At 42.5% G+C, this 14,207-nt stretch overlaps 1 pseudogene; it reads right to left on the reverse strand.

Annotated features, from left to right (window-relative positions):
• Positions 1–2,345: 2,345 nt before the first annotated feature.
• On the reverse strand, positions 2,346–4,370 carry LOC110343874 (heat shock cognate 71 kDa protein pseudogene; annotated as a pseudogene).
• Between the last annotated feature and the right edge of the window lie 9,837 nt (positions 4,371–14,207).

Genomic DNA, 14,207 nt, shown 5'->3' on the forward strand with positions numbered 1-14,207 from the left:
ATTTGGCTATTTCTCCCTGCAGTTCTATCAGTTCTCATTTCTTCTATTTCAAACCTCTTTTGTTATTAGGTACATAAATATTTAATTTTGTTATGAGGTGTGATTGAAATATGTAGTGAATGCTTAAATTTTTAAAATTCATTACAGTAAAAGACAAATTGCCATTAGTCCCCCTCAAAATATTCTCCCTTGTTTTTAACATACTTACCTCATCTTTCTTGCCACTTTCTGAAGCAGTTCTGGAAGTCTTTTTTGTCTTTACTAAGTGTAATCAAAAACATGTTGAATGCTGCTGCCACATACCATTCAACAGAAAAGCAGGCTCGTGAAAACATTGCAGTGTGTCCTCATTCATCTTATTCACTGGATCTGGCACCACATGACTTCTGAATCTTCCCAAAGTGAAAATGACCACGAAAGATAGATGTTTTGAATCAATTTAGGACATTGAGGCAGCTATGGCGGCACAATTTAAAACATGAAATTTTAAAAACATGAAAAAAAGCACAACTTTTTAAAGTTTCATGTTTTTAAAGCACAACTTTAAAAACATGAAAGAGAACTTTCAAAATTCCTTCAAAAAGTATGACTCAAGAATGATGGGATAAGTGTGTTTGAAGGAAGGAGAAATATTTTGAGGAGGATTAATGGCAACATGTATTTTACTGTAATGAGTTTTAAAATTTAAACATTTACAATATTTTTATCACACTCATATGTCCTCTTAATGAACTGACTCCTTTATTACTATGAAATGATTTTCTTTATTCTTGGTCAAATTCTTTGCTTTGAAATATACTTCATTTGACACTAACATAGCCACTCCAGGTATCTTTGGATTGCTGTTAATGTGGTATATCTTTTTCTATAATTTTACTTTTAACCTATTTGTGTCTTCACATTTAGAGTAGGTTTCTTCCTGTGATTTAAAAAACATTTAGATGCCTTCTCCTTTTGAAGGAAAAATGGTGCTTTTTATGGTATAAAGCAGCGTCTTCTGTATTTTGACATACCATTGTTTGAACTTCGGTCTTAGCTGGTAGGTTCTCAGATATCCCTGACCCGGATGTCCGGTGTGGTGATGAGAGAGGTTTCTGGGAAGTCTGTCCTTCTGCCCTCAGAAAAAGCAAGCTGTCAGTGTTGGGGTGACTGTGTAATGCTCCACCTGTAAGAACATCTTGGTCTAGGTTTTATTTCTACTCTTTATTGTAGACAAATGTTCACCAGTAAGGGAAAAGGAAAAACAGTTTTGAGAGAAACTAATTTTCTTTGAAAAGAGTATTATTACTATTTTGGTCTATTAAAGTTTCCTCGTTAGTACTCGGATTCCCTGTGCTGATTATTCGACTTCCATATTATTATAGAGAGACACTGTTTACTCTGTACCAAACTGATCTCAAAAGTACTACATTGAAAATAAGCTGGTGACTGTTTTTCTTCATAGAGTCCTGCATGGCATCTTCACTCTTTCCAAATGCATCTGTGCACCAGAAATGTCACAGTTCCCAGTGTCTTTTTAGTGTGACTTTAGTATGGTTTCCTTTTAATATTGTACGTACATTGTATCTTTGTTTTATGGTAATAAGTAATAAAAATGTGGACTTTATATTTTGTACAAAATGTCCTATGTACAGAATAAAAAAGTTCATAGAAACAGCAAATAAATAAATAAATAAATAAATAAATAAAGGAGGTTTCTTGTAGGAAGTACATAGCTGTGTTGTGCTTTTTTGTTCAATTTTTAAATTCCATCTTTTTTTCTTCTGGTACCGGGGATCGAATTTGAGTCCTTGTGCATGCAAGAAAAAATTCTGTCTTTTAATTGAGGTATTTAGATCATTTGTATGTAATGTGATTATTGATATAGTTGGATTTAACTCTTATCTTCTTACTATTTGTTTTCTAGTTGTCTTGTGTATTCTTTGTTCTCTTTCTCCTCTATGTCTATATCTGCCTTCTTTTTAGACTAATTGCTTTCATTTTATCTTTGTTTCCTTAATTGTTATATCTCTTTGTTTTGTTATTTTTGTAGTTGCATTAGGCTCCATAGTATACATATTTAACTTTCCATTCTTCCTTCAAGCAATATTATACCATTTCATGTATAGTATAGGAACTCTAAAATAGTATATTTTCTTTTTTTTGTTCCAATTTTAAATACTTTTATTGAAGACATTCCATTTCCACTTACAATACAGTGCTTATAAAGTGCAATGTTATCTTTTCCCTGTGCACATGTTCCATGTTCAAGTATTGAGAATGCCCAGTACTTTACTGTAACAGTTAAACTTTAACAACTGCCACAGAATTTGCTACAAATTTAGGTCCTTCAATGTCTTATTGTGTGGAACAATGCTAAATCTATACTTATGGTTGGCTTAATCAACCTCTTCAATGGTAGGCCCTGAGGAAGCACCACCAGAAGGAGGAGCTCCCCCACCAGGGAAGCCCCCAGGCATGCCTCCAGGCATGCCACCTGCACTCTGGTACAGCTTGGTAATGTTGGGATTGCAGACTTTCTCCAGCTCCTTCTGCTGATGTTCAAATTCTTCCTTCTCTGCAGTCTGATTCTTATCCAGCCAGTTGATGATTTCATTACACTGATCAAGAATCTTCTGTTTATCTTCATCATTGATCTTGCCCTGAAGTTTCTCATCTTCAACAGTGGCTTTCATATTGAAAGCATAGGGCTCCAGTGAATTCTTGGAGGACACCTTATCCGTCTGCTTCTCATCTTCAGCTTTGTACTTCTGTGCTTCCTGGACCATACGCTCTATGTCCTCCTTGCTCAAACAGCCCTTGTCGTTAGTGATGGTAATCTTGTTCTCTTTCCCTGTACTCTTGTCAACAGCAGAGACCCTGAGGATGCCATTGGCATCAATATCAAAGGTGACCTCAATCTGAGGAACACCATGGGGTGCAGGAGGTATGCCTGTGAGTTCAAACTTGCCAAGCAGGTTGTTATCCTTAGTCATGGCACGCTCACCTTCATACACCTGAATAAGCACACCAGGCTGGTTGTCAGAGTAGGTAGTGAACGTCTGTGTCTGCTTGGTAGGAATGGTAGTATTGCATTTGATGAGGACTGTCATGACTCCACCAGAAGTTTCAATACCAAGGGAAAGAGGAGTGACATCCAAGAGCAGCAAATCTTGAACATTTTCAGACTTGTCTCCAGACAGAATGGCTGCCTGAACAGCTGCACCATAAGCAACAGCCTCATCAGGGTTGATGCTCTTATTCAATTCTTTTCCATTGAAGAAATCTTGTAGAAGCTTCTGGATCTTAGGGATACAGGTAGAACCACCCACCAGGACAATGTCATGGATTTGTGACTTGTCCAGTTTGGCATCTCGAAGAGCCTTCTCTACAGGGTCCAGAGTGCCACGGAACAGGTCAGCATTCGACTCTTCAAATCGAGCACGAGTAATGGAGGTATAGAAGTCGATTCCTTCATAGAGGGAATCAATCTCAATACTGGCTTGGGTGCTAGAAGAGAGGGTTCTCTTAGCTCATTCACATGCAGTACAGAGATGGCGGACAGCTCTCTTGTTCTCACTGATGTGTTTCTTATGCTTGCACTTGAACTCAGCAATAAAATGGTTGACCATTCAGTTGTCAAAGTCTTCTCCACCGAAGTGGGTGTCTCCAGCTGTAGACTTCACCTCGAAGATCCCATCTTCAATAGTGAGGAGTGACACATCAAAAGTGCCACCTCCTAAATCAAAAATCAGCACATTTCTTTCAGCTCCAACCTTTTTGTCTAAGCCATAAGCAATAGCAGCAGCTGTTGGCCCATTGATAATTCTAAGTACATTAAGACCTGCAATAGTTCCAGCATCTTTGGTTGCTTGATGCTGAGAGTCATTAAAGTAGGCTGGCACAGTAACCACAGCATTGGTAACAGTCTTCCCAAGATAAGCTTCGGCAATTTCCTTCATCTTTGTCAGCACCATAGAAGATACTTCTTCTGGATAGAAGCTCTTTGTTTCTCCTTGGTATTCGACCTGAACCTTGGGTCTGCCTGCATCATTCACCACCATGAAGGGCCAATGCTTCATATCAGACTGGACTACAGCATCATCAAATCTTCATCCAATCAGACGCTTGGCATCAAAAACTGTGTTGGTCGGGTTCATTGCAACTTGATTTTTTGCGGCATCTCCAATCAGTCGTTCAGTGTCGGTGAAAGCGACATAACTTGGGATGGTTTGGTTTCCCTGATCACTGGCGATTATCTCCACCTTCCCATGCTGGAAGACACCCACACAGGAGTAGGTGGTGCCAAGATCAATGCCAACTGCAGGTCCCTTCGACATGGTTGCTTGAGTGTAGGCCCGGTTCTACTGGTGAAGAAATCACACAAACACCTCCAAAGCTGCCGGCGCGTTCAATGAGCCTAAAATAGTATATTTTCATTTCTTCTCTCTCAGCTATGTGCTGTTGTTTTCATACATCTTTCCTGTACATATGCTATCAATTCCATACTACTTTATTGTTGCTTTTGCTTAGTCAATTATATATATATATATATATATATTTTTTTTTTTTTTTTTTTGGTACCAGAGATCAAACTCGGGTCCTTGCACTTGCGCAGCAGGTGGCGAAACTGCTGAGCTAAATCCCCGGCTCCAGTCAATTATATTTTTAAAATATTTTAATTAACAACCAATACAAATCATGGGGTACAATGTGATGTGTTTATATACGTATAGATTTGGAATTATTAAGTCAAGCTAAATAGTATATTTATCACCTCACTCTTTTGTGGTAAGACCTTTTAAAATCTGTTCTCTTAGAAATTTTCAAATATGCAATACATTGTTATTAACTATAGTCCATAAAAGGCAATAGCTTTCCAAAGTTTATTTCTCTACCCAGTCTAAAACTTTGTCCCCATTCCTCATTCTTCTGCCCTAGTCATCATTCAACTCTGCTTCTGTGGAGTCAGTTGTTGTTTTTTTTAAATATTTCATGAGTTTGTGAGATCATGTAGCATTTGCCTTTCTGTGCCTGACTTATTTCTCTTAGGACAATGTCCTCCAGGTTAATCCATGATGTTAGACATAATAATATTTCCTGTAATAGTAGGAATAGCTGAATAGTATTGCACTTACTGTGTTTATATACCACATTTTCTTTACCCATTTATTCATTGATGGATGCTAAGATTTACTTCATATCTTGGCTGCAATATTGTGAATTGTGAATAATACTGTAATGAAAATGAAAATGTACTTTGAATTCCTTTGGGTGTATTCCCAGAAGTGAGATTTCCAGGTAATATGATAGCTTTCTTTTTAGGTTTTTTAATAACCTCCATACTGTTTCCATTATGCATATATACATTTATATTCCCACCAACATTATACAGGGGTACCTTTTTCTCCATATCCTTGCCAGCACTTAGTATTGTTCACTTTTTTGAAAGTATCTATCCTAACACATATGAATAGTCAGTTATCATTTTAAATACTTAAATACTTAAATAATATTTTTAAATCTTGCATTTTTAATCTTGAGTTATTATTTCCAGAGCTCTTCATTCCTTTCTATAATTCTATATTTGATCTGGTATGATTTTTCTCTGCTTAAAGAACTTCTTTTAACACTTCGTGCTGTGTAAATCTTCTGATAATGAACTATTTTAGATTTTTATGTTTGAAATACCTTTATTTCACCTTTGTTTTTTAAAAGATTTTTTTTCTGGGCATAGAATTTCAGATCAACTGCTTTGATTTTCCAATACAGTAAAACTTTGGGTTGCAAGTAACTTGTTCTGTGAGTGTTCTGCAAGACAAGTAAACATTTCTAATAAATTTTGACGTGATAAATAAGTGATGTCTTGCAACATGAGAAGCATGCGATGCCAAATGTCACAAATGTCACATAATCACAAGTGAGCCAATGGTTCTCCTCTTTCCCTCTTTTTTTCTTGGGCGGGGGGGTATCGGGAATCTAACTCAGGACCTAGCACTTGTCAGACAGACGAGGCACCACTGAGCTAAATCCCCAGCTATCTTCTGTCTCTCGTTGCAGGACTGTAGGTGATCATCTCCCAATAGCAAGAGGTTATGGAGGAGATCTCATCTGCAGAGGAGGAGGACAAAAAGGTGGAAGAATTCTTTACTTCAAATGAGATTAGGCAGATGTGTAAAAATGTGGGAAACAGTGCAAAATTTTTGAGAAAAGCACCACCTGGACAAGGCTGTAGCAGTGCAAGTAATGAATTTGCTTAACAACAGTGGAATGTCACATTTCCACGAACTCCTCAAAAGGAGGCAAAAGCAAGAGTCATTGGATAGGTTCCTTGTTAAAACTGCACAAAGAAAAAGATTCCATTGGGCCAATAGACAATAACGATTCCATTAGTTATAGTGAAATTTATCCTACACAATAACTCTTTTCTCATCTCTCTCACACCAGTCATGAAGGTTTTCAAAGATATGTACAGGTTAGTTTATTTTTCTTTATCTTTTGTATTTTAAAAATTACTTCACATTTTATTACAATGTTGTAATCACTTTTATATGGATTTTTTGGGTTGTGGAGCAAATCATCTGAGTTTTCATTACTTCTTATGGGAAATTCACTTTGATATACAAGTGCTTTGTATTATAAGCATGTTTTCAGAATGAATTATCCTCCCAAGCCAAGATTTTACTGTACTTTACTTTAAAGAGGTTACTCCACTGTCTTTTTACTTGCATTGTTTCTAATGAGAAATCTGCTGTCACCTTACAATTGTTCTCTTGCATATCATGTGTCTTTTTTCTCTTGATTTTTATAAAATTTTTCTCTTTCTCTTTGGTTTTGAGAATTTTCACTCTGATAGGACTTGGTGTAGTTTTCTTTGCTGCTTTTCTTGTGCTGGGATTCAGTAGGACTTGTCTCAAATTTAAAATTATTTCTTTGACTTATGTTCTTTCTATTGTATTTTTCTTTCTCTCCTCTCCTTTGTGTATTCTCCCATATGTTGGACTTATGATTATCCTCCAGATCACTGATATTCTGTTCATTTTTATTTTTTGAGCCTTTTATCTCTGTATGCTTCATTTGGAATAATTTTTATTGTTATTTTTATTGTTTCTAGTCCACTAATCTTTTCTTCTGCAATTTCAAGTCAGATTTTTTTCAGTACTAGAGATTAACCCAGGGCTTTTGCACTTAGCTACATCCCTTCACTCCTGCCCATTTTTTGTTTTTTGCTTTTGAAACAGGATCTTGCTAAGTTGCCCAGCCTGGGCTCAAACTTGCAATCTTCCTGCCTCAGCCTCCCAGAATGCTGGGATTACAAGCATGTGCCACCATGTCAGCACAAGTCAGTTGTTAATCATATCCAGTTTATATTTCATCTTAGACATTACATTTTAGTACCTATGTTTGATTTCCGTTTTTTCTATATCTTCTATTACTGTACTTAATATGTTTAATATTTCCTCTAGTTTTTCTAACATATGGAATATATTTATAATAACTATTTTAATATCCTTGTTTGTTAATTCAAACATCTGTGTCAGTTCTAGGATATTTGATTGATTTTTCTCCTTATTATGGGTAGCACTTTCCTGCTTCTTTTCATGCCTGGTAATTTTTGACTGAATGCCAGACATTGTGAATCTTGCCTTATTGGGTGCTACATATTTTTGTATTTCTGCAAAATGATCTTTGTCCTAGGACACAATTAAATTGCCTTGAAGTAGCTTTATTTTTTCAGGTCTTGCTTGATGGATTCAATAGGCAGGACTAAAGAAGCACTGGGTTATAGGAATAATTATACTTATTACTGAGGCAAGACCATCTACCTACCCAGTGCCTTGTGAATTATGAGGTCTTTCAGTCTTGTGGGTAGGAGTAGGCACTGTCCCATTCTCTGTATGAATGATGGATACTGCTTCCTCTGCTATTTTTTGGGTGGTTCTTCTCATGTCCTTTAATTTCCTCACAAGTATAAATGGTCATGAGACTTAGGGGGTCTTCTAAAGTCCTAAAATTACATACATAAAGACCCCTACATATGCACCAATCATCCAAAGCCTCCGTCCTATTTTCTATATTTTTCCATATTCCAAGCATCTCTACAATGAAGGTCTAGAGCCCAAACTCCAACCCAACACCTATTGTGAATTTTAAAGCAAATCCAATTACCATGCTACAAATTAGGGCCACTACAGACCAGCCAGGTATAATCCTTGGTCAGCAATTTCAGTCTTATATTTCTCCCTTATTATTCTATTAATATTATGAACCTTCACAGAAAGTTTTATTAAAATGAGGAGCCTGTGTAGAGCAGTGAAGATTTGGGACTTGTTAACCAAAAATTATACCAATCTCCTGGTAGACAGCAAAGGAGAAACAATTTGCCCCACCATCAGTTCCCTGAAGCTGAAATTCTTTTTAAACTGTGCCCCAAATAAATGTATAGCATCTCTTTTCTTCTTCTACTCAACTTAATTGTCCTTTTTATTCTAATTATTAGCATATATTAATTGAACAATATTATGGATTTCTCTGTGGCATTTTCTTCCATTTTTCTCTCTCTTCTCCCTCACTCTCTTTGCTCTTCTTTCTTCTTCCTTGCCCTCAGGTAGAAGTCAGAAAGACCTGGGTTCAAATCCTGACAGCCCCTTTCTGATGGCTGACTGTGGCTAAGGAGAGTTCTTAACCTCTCTGAACCTTTGTTCTTCATACAGAAAAAGATGGACAGTGGAATCTACCTAAGAGATTGGCCATAAGGATCAATGAAATTATGCATCAAATGCCCAGCATGTAGTATGGACTTTCTGGGTATAGAACTCTAGGTGAAGTTTTGGGTTTTGATAAGCATGCATTGAGCACATATTCTGTGGGGTCCCTCTGGTAGGTGCTGAGAAGGAATGAGTTGGGTAAAAGGCACAGGTGAATCATTAGGTTACATGGAAGCACTGTAGGAAATCTAGCTATGGAAATCTGAATACAGTTACCAGAAGACAGGTGTGCCCCATGAGTTCTCCATCACTGGGGAGGCAGAAGCAGAGAACACAGGTACCATTTGCTTTCTGGTGTCTGAGCACGAGGGCTGGGTAAGAGTGGTATCTCTGAAATTCAGGCAGAGTTGACTCCACTTCCAGCTGGCGAGGGTGGCAGAGTATGTATCACATCCCAAGATCTTCTAAGGGACAAGATAAGGGGCTATGGCTGCAGGAAGACACCATAACTCTTTGTAATATGGAGACAAGTTCACTGTGGAGGGCACAGAGCTGAGGGATGTTCAGAGACTCAGCTTTGATAACATGTCTAGAACTGCTAAATCCAGCCATACCTGAAACCAAACTTTCCTTGGACTTTGAAGTGACATAAACCAATAAAATTTCCCTTTATTTTTCCTCTAATAAGCTTGGGTTTTTTTTTTTTTTTTCTATTCCTGTGGCCAGGGAACATGCTGAAGACGCTGAGAGGCTCAGTAAATGTTTGGTGGGGTGGAGAGAAAGGGAGGAGTTAGATGACCTTCAAATGCCCTTCCTGTGAGAGAGAGGCTCTGACTTGGGCATTGAAGGGACTGAACTGGTAGTTGTTTGAGGGGCAGCAGTGCAGGGGGGTAGTGTGGTGCCCTGCATTCCTCTAACTCTAGTTTCCATCCCGGGAGTGCTTCCTGGTGCCTGTAAATGGCCCTGTGTGTGAGAGCCTGCAGGGGATTTGAAGTAATCTTGGACAGGAACCGACCGGAAACCACTCTCTCCCTCCCCTCCTGGTGGGGGTGGCAGGGGTTCTGCAGAACCTCTATTGGAGGATGCAGAAAACATTTCAAACTCTGTCTCCCTCTTTTGAGTTTGGCCAGGGCACTTGCTAGGTCACTTTTCACCAAGTTTGGGGGCTCAGAAAGTGACATCTCACAGTGACGGTCTCAGGAGCAGCTCCGGAAGTGAAGTTTCTCTCTGGCCTTGCCCTGCCTTCCTGTCTCCTACTCCTCCTTCTCCCCTGAAACAGACCAGAGAAACTAGAATTCCCTTTCCTCAGGGTGAGTCATAGAAATCAGAATCTCGTTTTCCCAGTGCCAGCTAAAGATCTTACTCTGATGGCTCCACTTCTGTCTGGAAGAGTTGGTCAGGAGCTGGCAAGTTGGCACACGCCTATCATCCTACCACTCTGGGAGGCTGAGGCAGGACGAGTACAAGTTTTGAGTCCAACTTTGTGATTTAGTAAGACCCTCTCTCAAAAAAGGGAGCTAGTTCTGTAGCTTAGTGCAAAACCCTGGATTTTATCCCAGGTACAAAAAAAAAAAAAAGGAGTTGTCCAATCACATTTTTACACAGCTGTCACTGCTTCACTGAATCCAAACATAGAAATTAGCAGTTCCCTAGGAACTTTGGGTCTTCACTGGAAGGCTCCCGTGTCACGTAAAACTGTGATCGTCTGCTGGGTGACCTGGGGAGGGATCGCCTTCCCCGTTCCTGTGGTCGTGGCCAAATGTGTGGGGTTTCTCCATGTCCACAGCCCAGTCTCCACTCTCAGACTCCACTGAGGTAATGTGAGTGCCATAGGGTCAGATCCCTGAGATCGTTCCCACTTCAGACTCCAAGCCCAGGTCCCAGGCCCCTGTGCTTCTGAACAACCAAGTATAAACTGGATATCCCCAAAACTCCCTCCTTGACTCCTTTCATTTTCTAGAACAGTTCACAGAACTCAGGGAGGCACTTCGCTTATTACTCCTAGCTTTGAATAAAGGATAAGACTTAGGATCCGTATGAGGGAAGAGTCACATGGGGAGCATAGGGGGAGGGTGATGCAGCCCCCACAGCCTCCCCTCCTCCACCCTCCCTGCACCTCCTTGCAGTCACCACCCAGATCTCCAGACATGTCACTCGGGGTCCTGGGGATGTCCTGATGTGGCCATTGGCCACCGGTGAGTGAGTGATCTCGAGCCCCAGGTCTGGGTGAGGTGGAGTTCAAGCCAACCTCCTCCTGGTCTTGCCTGGGTCTTTCTAGCAACCAGTGTCTACCCTGAAGCTGCCTGGGGACCCAGCCATGGGCATTGCCTATAAAGAGACCAAATGTGTGCATGTGTGTGTACGTGCATCTGTTTTAACGCCAAAGGGCTCAGTCAGTCCCCAGCAGCGTCCTGCTGGGTGCAGGTCAGTGGCCACCCTCAGGTCCTCGCCACAGGCCTCTCCCTGGTCCACTCAAGACAACACAGCCACCGCAGCAGAACTAGTGAAGGACCACTAGCAACAAGGCAGTTGCCATCTTCCAAATGTGACCCAGAGGTGATGTCCCATGACCTGATACAGGTCACAGAGCTTGTCCCATCCAGGGGAAGGGGCTGACGCAGGCATGATGGCAAGAGGCGGGATATGAAGCACCACAGAAGTGCTTCATCACGTCATCAGGCATGGCAGCTGGTGATGGACAGATGGTGCTGTGACAGTAAAAGAAGCTGAGGCTGTGGGAGGGGTCCCAGGACACAATCATCACTGCCTCGTACTGAGCACCTGCTGTGTGCCCAACGTAGTCTTAAGCATTTTGCAAGACTTGCTCATTGGATCTCCACAAGTATTTGAGAGAAGCCATGAATAGAAGGGGCCCTGTGAGACTCAGAGAGGTGAAGTGACTCACCCAAGGTCACACCGCAGAGCCGTGGCCACGCCCAGGCTGCCTCACATCAAAGTCCTGGCTCCGAATCCTGACTGTCTGGGTCAGCTGGGGGAAAACTCAAATCAGTGTCTGCCGAACCCGGACGTTTCTCTAAAAATAAAAATCAAGGTCAGCCCCTGTCATATGGGGAGAAGATGAAAGAACGGGGTGTGTTTGATGGCAGAGGAAGAAGAAACAGAGGTCACGGTCACTGTGCAAGCGGAAGGGATGCTTCTTCTGGGTGGCTCGAAGGCAGCGGGGAGAGGCCATCTGAGGAGACAGGGGACACGAGTGAACTGCACAGGGCCACTGTCCCTCCCTGGAGCGGAGAAGAGGTGGTCTCTCCAGCTGAGCAAATATTTCCCCTTTCCTTGCCGGCTGGAGTCCACCTCCCTTCCAGCCAGCGCAGCCACAGCAGAAGCCAGAGCCAGGGGTGGAGTCAGCTGGACCACCTGGCCAGTGGGGACCAGAGTGAGGACTGCAGGGGCCAGGGCCGAGGACACTGCTAATGTCCACCCCCTCTGGGCCCACTGCTGATGACAGCGACAGGCCCCAGGTCCCCTCCAGCCCATTCTCCATGTGGTAGCCGAGGCGTCCTTCTGCAATTTAAAGCTAACCAGCTAATTCCCCCGCTCCAGCATGGCTCCCTACTGCACTCAGGATAAATATGATTCACTGGCAAGGCCTATGTGATGTGGAACAGCTCCCTCCCAGGTCCTATGCCACCCTTAGGGCTTCTGGAATAATACGCTCCTTGCCGGCTCACTCTGTATGAACTACCCCTCCACCAGGTGCACTCCTATACATCCTTCAAGACCCAGTCAAACCCCATCTCCTCTGAGAAGACTTCCTGGCTCCTTCAGTTGGATTTGCTCCTTCCCCTGGGCCACACTGAACCCAGGGTCAATGATGCTTTCATTTATGCAGCACTCACTCCAGCCAGGCCCTGGGCTCCATGCTTCCCATCCATGGTGCTCCTGCTAGCTTCTCATCATCCCTGTTTCTCAGATGAAGAGACAGGAACAGAGACATCAAGTGCTTTGCTCTGGGACACACAGCCAGTGTATGACAAGCAGGACAGAAGCTGCCTTTGTTTGACTCCAGAATCAGTGCTTTTCACTGTTTACTTGTTTAAAGAGGAAGAAAAGGAAATAATTGGTTTCCACCTCACACCTTGAGCCCAAATATCCCCCAGGAACCCTTTATGAAGTGTTGAGAGCACTGGTCTTTGGTGGCTAAAGCGTAGAACCCAACGAGTCATGACCCCTGGGGCTCCCATCCTGTTCCACCCCTTACAAACCCATTAATATCTCCGTGCCTCAGTTTCCCTCTGTAAAATGGGGATGACAGTAACAGCCCCTGTGGTAACAGGAGCTCAGAGCGGCCCACATGAGCTCTCTGGGGCTGACCGCTCTTCCTCTCTCTGCTGGATTTCTCATTCAGGGACTGTGCCGCCTCCCTGACTTCCTGGGATAGTCTGTCTTCTGTATCTCACTGAGTTTCCTGAAGTCCTTATTTTGGAAGCTTTTCAGATAATCCATCGATTTCTTTCTCTTTGGGGTCTGTTGCTGGAGAACCGCTGGGTTCTTTGCAGATGACGGGTCACCGTGTCTTTTCATGCCACTCCGTACCCTGCGTTGATGTTTGTGTGTCTGGAGGGCCAGTTGCCTCCACCAATTTTACAAGGTGACGTTGGCAGTAAAAGGCGCCCCTGTGAGTCATGGGTCCCCTTATTTCTTGTCTTAGTTCTGGTCATTTCCTCCATCCCCATGCCTGACCCACTCCCATGCTTCCTCATGGGTCACTTCAGACCCTGTGTCTTCTCGCATCCTCCAGATGCCTGGAGTTACATGGTTCTCATTCTCCTCTTCAGTCCGTGCTGTCCCTTCTGTGTCACTGTCCTTGGCAGAGAGACGCTTACACATCAATCATCCCCTCGCCTTGAGCCCAGAGGGCGGGGGGCCTAGGTTACAGGTCTTTGCACCCCGACACCAGGCTCGGGACAGGCATATTTCAGAGGAGAGAGCAGAAGCCCAGCGAGGGATAGTACTTGGGACAAGGACAGAACCCTCAGCCGGTCTCGCCTTTCCACTCCTGGGGCAGTGACGGTGGCCAGGATGTATGGCACAATGGGCCATCCATTTCTAAGCATTTTGGGGCACACATCCCTTCCACCCTCACACCAGCATCCTGGGGTAGCATCATTCCCACTTTACAGAGGGGGAAACTGAGGCACAGTGGGATATGTGTGACTTATCCAAGGTCACACCAACCAAATTCAGGAGATGGGATTCAAACCAGGCAGTGTTGCTCTAGGACCAAGCTTCTTTTTTATCTTATTTATTTATTTATGCAGTCATTTATGGCACTGGGGATTGAACTCAGGGTCTTTGCACTGAGTTACATCCCCAGCCCATTTTTATTTTTTATTTTAAGATAGGGTCTCACTAAGTTGCCCAGTCTGGGCTCAAACTTGAGATCTGCCTGCCTCAGCCTCAGGCCCAAGCTTCTCAAATGATGCACTAAATAAAGCCAGTCTGGCTAAAACAGGCACAGTCCAGGGAGGGGAGGTGAATCCCACAATCTCTCTCAAATCC

This window comes from Heterocephalus glaber, unplaced genomic scaffold (assembly GCF_053883595.1).
Source record: "Heterocephalus glaber isolate CG9 unplaced genomic scaffold, H.glaber_assembly_v1.0 deba00001452, whole genome shotgun sequence".
Lineage (NCBI taxonomy): Eukaryota > Metazoa > Chordata > Mammalia > Rodentia > Bathyergidae > Heterocephalus > Heterocephalus glaber.